The sequence below is a fragment of the Coenobita brevimanus genome, chromosome 37 (assembly GCF_032717465.1).
Source record: "Coenobita brevimanus isolate Jiangsu-jjx chromosome 37, ASM3271746v2, whole genome shotgun sequence".
In the NCBI taxonomy this organism is placed as follows: domain Eukaryota; kingdom Metazoa; phylum Arthropoda; class Malacostraca; order Decapoda; family Coenobitidae; genus Coenobita; species Coenobita brevimanus.
In genome coordinates this window covers 4,169,048-4,177,274 of record NC_136990.1, presented here as the reverse complement: position 1 = coordinate 4,177,274, position 8,227 = coordinate 4,169,048, and positions in this window count along the sequence as shown.

The following is an 8,227-nucleotide window of genomic DNA, read 5'->3' as shown; positions in this document are numbered from 1 at the left end:
TGTCATCTTGTCCTTCAGCATCAGTCTGTCTTCCTTCCTGCTCACACTTTCCTCTTTCTTCTCACCACCACATCCCTCCACCTCTTCCTCGGCTTCCCTCTCCCTTTCTCACGCTGCACTTCAATCACATACACTCTCCTAGTCAGTCTCTCAATCTCCATTATCTCCACATGGCCAAATGATCTCAGGGTACTTCTCCCAACACTTTCAATCACATCCACATCAATACCACAACGCTCCTTCACTTCCTCATATGTTCGTCTGTCTCTCCACGTAACTCCACATCCACATTAACACCATAACTCTCCTTTACTTCCTCGTTTGTCTGTCTGTCTCTCCATGCAACTCCAGATCCACATCAACACCACTACAACCTTCCACTTCCTCATTGTCTCTCTATCTCTGTTAACTCCCCATCCACATCAGCACCACAACGCTTCTTTACTTCTTCATTTGTCTGTCTGCCTCTCCACGTAACTCCACATCCACATCAACACAACGCTTTTTCACTTTCTCATTTGTCTGTCTCTCCACGCAACTCTACATCCACATCAACAAAACAACGCTCCTTTACTTCCTCATTTGTCTGTCTGTCTCCACTAACTCAATATCCACATCAACAACTCTACGCTACTCCTTTGTCTGTCTGTCTCTTCACGTAACTCCACATCCACATCAACACCACAACGCTCCTTTACTTCCTTATTTGTCTCAGCGTTACCGTAAAATACACTAGTTTCCCGTCTCTTTATTGAAGTTAAATGGTTAAAATACCAAAATAAATCTTCAGTAAATGCTAAAATGTAACTAATTAAGCGACATAAAGACATAAATTTATCTACACACGGCAAATAATAAAGTAACTAACCATGTACAGTTGGAGAAATTTCCGCGCAGGACACAGCGTAGAAGGCAGCAGGAGAGGCAAATAATTTGATCTGGTAACAGTGATGGGGGTAAAGGAAGGGTCGGACGTAAAGGATTGGGGGATAGTGGGGGAAGCTGGGTGGTGGGAGGGGTGGGATGTGAGGGATGGGGGGGGTAGTGAGAGTAGCTGTGTATTGGGGGGATGGGGGTGGGGGTAGCGAGGTGTTAGGGAGAGGCTTAGTGGCCATTTAATGTCGTAACATAATTTGCTTTGATTTTAAATGAATATGTTTTTATGACTGGGGAAGACACGGAGTAGCAATAAGCTGTAAAGTGATGGTTCAGGTCATGAAAAATGGTTAGTTCAGTGATCATGCAAGGCTGAAATAAACACAGAGACATCACCAACAGGTAACCTTATATAATGACTCGCCCCCCTTCGGTATCTATAGCATCCCTATTGTAACACATAGACTAATATCGGACGTTTACCTCAGATTCGTCTCAGAAAAGTTGCTCATACATTCTTAATTGTAATGTAGATACGTAGTGTATGGAAAATAAAGTATATAAAATATTCCATTCCCTTGTTGCTTCAGTCAGCCATTAGTATTTTTAACTCCAAAAGGCATTAAAGTATGTCAGATTTTAAGACACATGCATCTTTGTTAGCTGTCAATATGAATTTTATATATTTCCTAAATCGTAAACAAATGCAGGCTGCTTGTCACAAACTAATTTAATAACCCTTCTCAGGTAAACCTATAATTTTATCCTTAGGTAATGTGGGGTCTGTCAGACCCCAATCTTTAAAAAATCGTCAAAAATACTTACAACAACTTTATTGAAACAATTGCTTTTACACAGCATCTGTAGGCATTTTCCTTCAATTTAGTGCAAAATGTATGGGAATATAAGTGACGAAATATTTTATGGAAAATTAAATGAAAAAACATTGACAAATTTTATACCATCTGAAATTAGTGGCTTCCATACCAACACTGATATGTTCCACCAGTGTTCTATCATTGCATACTGTACAGTAATGGCCAATGTTTCTGTAAGCAGTAAGAGAAGCACGTCATAAAAAAAAAAAAATTGTATGGAAGATATATATATGGGAAAATAATCACAGGTTAGGTAAAGTGGGGTCCACTGGACCCCAAAGGCCCTTTATCGCGAAAATAGAGCCAGATCCCGAACTGACCCCATCACCTCCCTAAACTAGTCTACTAGTCAGGAAGGTAGAGGGAAAACCAGATCCCATGACCTTATAGTAATATATGAAAAACACTAAGAAAAATAGCGTGGGGTCCCACAGACCCCACATTACCTGAGGAGGGTTAAGTATAAACAAGACCTACACCTTTTCAGGTCAATCAATAGCGTCTGCGTGTGTGTGTGGTGCAGTGTATAATACTGGGTCTCTCGCTGTCTAACTCAGTTTATCTCACAGAAACTCATAAGTAGGCTTAGGATAAGCATGCATTTGCATATGTGCATATACAAATGCATATTCTAGCCTTATATGAGCGTAAGTGCATATTCCTACCTTTTTGTTTATAAATACTGCATATTCTTTGAAATTTCCTGGGTATTATAACTTCTTCAACCTGTAATAATATTTAAAGTCATAATATCCATCAGTTCATATTGAATTATATACTGCTTAATTGGCTGTGGTTGAGAAGGCCGTGACTTGATGGTCAGTAGACAGCAGCTGAATGAGATGGATTCGTGTATTACCACTTGACTCACCAGAGTCTGAGACGCATGCATAGCCTGTAACTAACTAAATAAATACGGTATATATATATATATAGATAGATAGATAGATAGATAGATAGGTAGATAGATAGATAGATAGATAGATAGATAGATAGGTAGATAGATAGATAGATAGATAGATAGATAGGTAGGTAGATAGATAGATAGATCGATAGACAGATAGATAGATAGATAGATATAGATAAAAATCATCATCATCATTATCATCATCCGAACCTCCTTTCCCAACCAAGGGCAGGATGAGGAGTAGCAATGGCCAGACAGCACAAACTTGTGCAGTCCAATAGGCCACGCTTCCATTCATTCATCATTCAAGCCCACGGAATCCTGGCTTTACCGGATACCCCAAAAATATTCACCACATTCTGTATCTTCACACAAGAGTATCCGATTGAGTCATTCCGAACGCTGCCATGCTCACAAGGGGCGCCAAAATTCCTGATCATGCACTCCTCACAACATTCATCCAACCAGCTCGATCTCTTGTCAGTTACCTAGCCTCACCGACTTCCAAACGTCTCTTCCTCAAACACTCCTCCACCATATCTCTCCACCTTCCCCTTGGCCTACCTCGTCTCCTCCCTCCTTCAAATTCTCTCAGGTATTCCTTTTTCACCACCCTATTGTTATTCATTCTTTCCACATGACCATACCATCTCAGGACACTCTCTTCGTTTCTGGTGTCCACCAACTTCCTCACTCCACACCTTTCACGAATCACATTATTACGTATCCTATCCACCCTCTGTACTCCACATACATTCCTCAGCAGTCCCATCTCCACTGCTCTTACTCTTGACTTTTCATTTTCATGCCACACCATTGTCTCACACGCAAATGTTAAAGTTGGCACTAACACTCCCTCATGTAAGCCTCGTGCAGCTCCAACACTCAAGCCTCTGTTGCTTATCAAGGCCTTCATTGCACCAGCCACTTTTCTTCCTTGTGCCACTCTACTTTCAACATCCTTTGCACATTTTCCTCTCTTATCTATCACTGTACCGGAGTACTTGAACTCTCTCACCATTTGCAGTCTCTTTCCATTCACGGCGATATCACACTGGGAGTCACTTTCTCTCTCAATAACCATCACTTTACTATTCTCTACTTTTACTCTCAAGGCACGTCGCTCACAGGTATCAGCGAAACTCTGCACTAGCCTACCAATTTCTTGTCCTGTACTTGCAAGCAGCACTGCATCATCAGCATACAACAAATTTGAGATATTCCATCTATCACCATAGATTACCAACGTCATCCCTCTCTCCATTACTCGTGTTTTACTTCTCTCATCACCCCATCCATATATACTGCATATTGAACAACCATGGGGACATCACACAACCTTGTTGCACGCCCACACCGATCGAGAACCATTCATTTAGATGCCCATTAACCCTTACACAAGCTTCGCTACCATCATAAAAACTCTTGACAGCACATAGCAGTTACCATCTACACCATACATGTGCAAAACTTTCCACAATCCCTCTCTGTCTACTTTGTCGTATGCATTTTCCAGATCCATGAATGCCATAAACACCTTAAGGTCTTTCTCACAAGCCTTCTCTGCTATCTGTCTCACTGCAAATACTTGATCCGCACATCCTCTGCCACTCCTAAAGTCACCCTGTTCATCACTCACTAAGACTTCTGATATCTCTCTTACTTTCTCTATAATATTTCTTCCATATACCTTCCCTACCACACTCAATAAACTTATGCCACGATAATTCTGGCACTCACTTCGCTCACCTTTATTTTTGTACAGGGGTACAGTCACAGCCTTTTTCCATTCTACAGGCACAGTTTCACTCATCCATGCCTTCTTACATATCTCTAGCAAGTACTTCATTCCACTCTCTCCACTACACTTAAGGCTCCGCATACACCTCATCAACCCCAGCTGCTTTCCCATTTTTCATATAGGCCTATACGTATAATATGTATACATACATATACAGTTTATATATATATATATATATATATATATATATATATATATATATATATATATATATATATATATATATATATATATATATTGCCAGACGCCTTAATCTCGTACGAGGTGGCCACAAACAAATCGCCTCCAAGCCGCCCTGTCCCCCGCCATTTCACTGCCCTGCTCCCAATTCACACACCCCTCTCTCATATACCTCTCCACTCCATCCCTCCATCTCATCCTCGGCCTCCCCCTCCCTCTCCCCCCCTCCACCTCACTCATATACACTCTCCTCGTCAGTCTCTCACCCTTAGTCCCTGGTGGGGTCAGCCACTCTTATATGTTGTCGTCAGTAACTTCTGTCCGCCGCGTCCTCTTCCTCCAGGCCTAACTGCCTCATTTCTTTCTCAATTCCATCTCTCCACCTAATTCTTTGTCTTCCCCTCGTTCTTCTCCCTTCCACCTGACTCCTCCATGCCACCTTCACAGGATCAACTTCCTCCATCCTGGTCACATGCCCATACCACCTCAAACGTGCCTCTCTTGCCTTCTCCACCCCTGACACAACTCCTGCCTCTGCTCTGATGTCATCATTCCTCCTCTCTCTCAATGGCACTCCCATCAGCCATCGCAGTCTCCTCATTCTTGTCCTCTCCAGATGTTTCTCTTCATTTTTCCTCAACGTCCAGGCTTCTGCGCCATGCAGCAATATAATAGCAACTTTTGGAAGATGGCTTCATGTCATTCCTCCATCTACCTCACACACCCCAAAGGAGGGTGTTTTCCCCAGTTTGGAAAGCACTGGTTTACAAGAACAGTGCCAACCGAGTGCTAACCCAACATAGTCATTGGTACTGACACATTCTATCATTGACGTTTTTTGCTCTTGGTTCAGTTAATAATATTTGTTTATCCAGACAAATGTTAGAACGCGTAGTACTAGACTGATGCATGAAGTGTATCAGAAACTCAGTAGAATAGAATAGTTGAGTTGAGAAACACCTTTTATTTAAATGTAATGGGACAGATAAGTCCTTCCTTCGACCTAATTCCCAGCAAGACTTATTGTTCAACTATCTTCTCCTCAACTGTGAGTTATATGAGAAATAAGTATGTGATATTATCTCTTAGTGTGTGTGGAAGAAGTGGGCGGAGAGGAGAACTGCCTGCCAAAATTTAATGAGTTTGTGTGAAAGTGTGTAATTCACAGGGTCGGTCAGGATAACGTGATTGACGTGATCGTCAGCTCATTACCCTCCAGTAAGAGCTGAGAGCTCATATAGTCTGATCTAGGGCAAGGCTGTGACCTTCACACACGCGCACAACCATTCCCTCCCTCAAGAGGAACAGTAACCTCCCACTTCGTTCGTGAAACTTTTCTCACCCGATCCGGCGCGAAACCCCGTCTTAATAGATGGCAGGCGAAAGCATTACCACTACGCCAGTCGTGTGTGTGTGTGTGTGTGTGTGTGTGTGTGTGTGTGTGGAGGCTGGTTAGAACAATTGTGTGGACGGGGAGACCGCTACTGCCAGCACATTTGAAGATATTACTTTGCGAAAACTTCGTAAAACGTTAGGTGCGTGCACAATTTATAGTAATGCAAGTCTTACATAGTGATGGTAATTTTGTGTGAGTGTCGTGTATATTTTGTCTAACATAGCATCATCTTTAATAGCGACATTATGCCCATATTCATTTTAGATGACAACTGAAAAATATACTGATTGTATCTTATTCCTGCCAACCGATAGGTTGCCAATGTGACCATATGTAAGGCAATCTACTGAGAGAGAGAGAGAGAGAGAGAGAGAGAGAGAGAGAGAGAGAGAGAGAGAGAGAGAGATTATGCACGTTTAATACTCGTATAATCACGCACATATGCACATAAGCATAAAGTTATATAGGTCTATTAAGATATGAGGGTTTGGCCCTAAGAAAGTGTTGACTGGAGTATGCTTAAATTTATAGTCTGGTATGAGGGCCAGGCTCATCCATCCGTAAACAGGGTAACTGCCTATACGACTAAGAAAGGATAACAAATTACGCCGTCAGTCTAAAGGATGTATTTTCCTTATTCTGCCAGCGATCGGTCTTAAGATAACAGTAGCTGAATTATAAAAATATAAATTGGACTATTACAGGATGTTAGATTAGGTATTCAAGTTGCAGTGAAAGTTGCAGTATCTTTGTTAAGCAACTTGCATGAGAAGCAGCTGAAATCAGTTCTAAACACTTGTAAATTCTCGGTCAACAATAGAAAGCTTTCCAATGAGGGGACGGAATAACGGAGGCGAAGGATAAGGTTCCGTATTTGCCATATCTGTTAGCTTAGGTATTGAACTAATTCTATCAACTACTGAACCATCATTAGCAGCTTGTTGTCACTACCTTTTAATATTAATAGAAAAATCGTACTGGAATGATTATCTACGCAGAGCACAGTTAATGGCTACTTAACCTCTCCCTAACACTCACCTACCCCCACCACCACCCCTCCTCTCCCCCATCACTCCCCACCACCACCCCTCCTCTCCCCCATCACTCCCCACCACCACCCCTCCTCTCCTCCATCACTCACCTTCCCCGCAACTCCCACCCCCTGCTTCACCCCCAGTACTGTTACCAGATCATTTCTATCTGTCGCTGCTGCTGCCATCTACACAGTGTCCCGCGCGGAAATTTCTCCAACTGTACCTAATACGTTCGATAGTCTATCCCTGCACGATAAAAGACTGTACGTGAGTGGAGTGAAGGAGGGGAGAGGAGGGGGAGATCGAGGATGAAATGGAGGGATGGAGTAGAGAGGAGTATGAGAGAGGGAGGTGTAAGTTGGGGGGATGGAGAGTGAGAGGCTAAGCACGAATTGATTACATCCGTTTATAATTTCTAATCGTGAAGTGATGCTGGCCATCATACTATGCCAAACTCATTCACTGTTCACCTACACACGATTTGCGGCGATAATTGCTTTTGTCGTTCCTGAACACTTTTAATATGACCGCAAGTGTTTAGCTTTTGCCTTGTTAATAATTTGCCAAGTAATAAGGCAGCAGAAAGTGAGATGTGTGAACATTAGGGTTAGGGTTGCGAGAAGCAGACCGAAGAAAGCCTGGGGCGAGGTCAATGAGTGTGACCTCAGGGATAAGGGACTGGATAGGGAGGCTGCCAGAGATCAAGCATCATGGAGAGCCGCCATTATGTGATCAAGGCCGATGCATGCAAGCAGGATGGAGCCTTTATAAACGAAACGAGACGAAAAACGAAGCTATGATAGCACAGTACAGCTGGCCTGGACATGGCACTTATACTGTAGATGCCACACAGCAATAAAAGTGATTTTGTTCCCACCAAACACTACCAGTCTGATGTAGCCATTCAGTCAGGAGATCATTCCAACACACTTCTCACTTTCTACACCCATCTGTCATTCTCCACCCTCCTCAAATACCCAAACCATCTCAGTCTACCCCTCCTCATCACAATACCAGTACATTCCAGGGTGTTTACTGTGCACGGCCATGTAAGGCAATGCACACACGGGGCTGGAGGTGGCTTGGTTGAACACAGAGGACTGGGGTGACCTAGAGGTTCACTTACCACCACAGCAGGGGGTCAGTCCTCATATT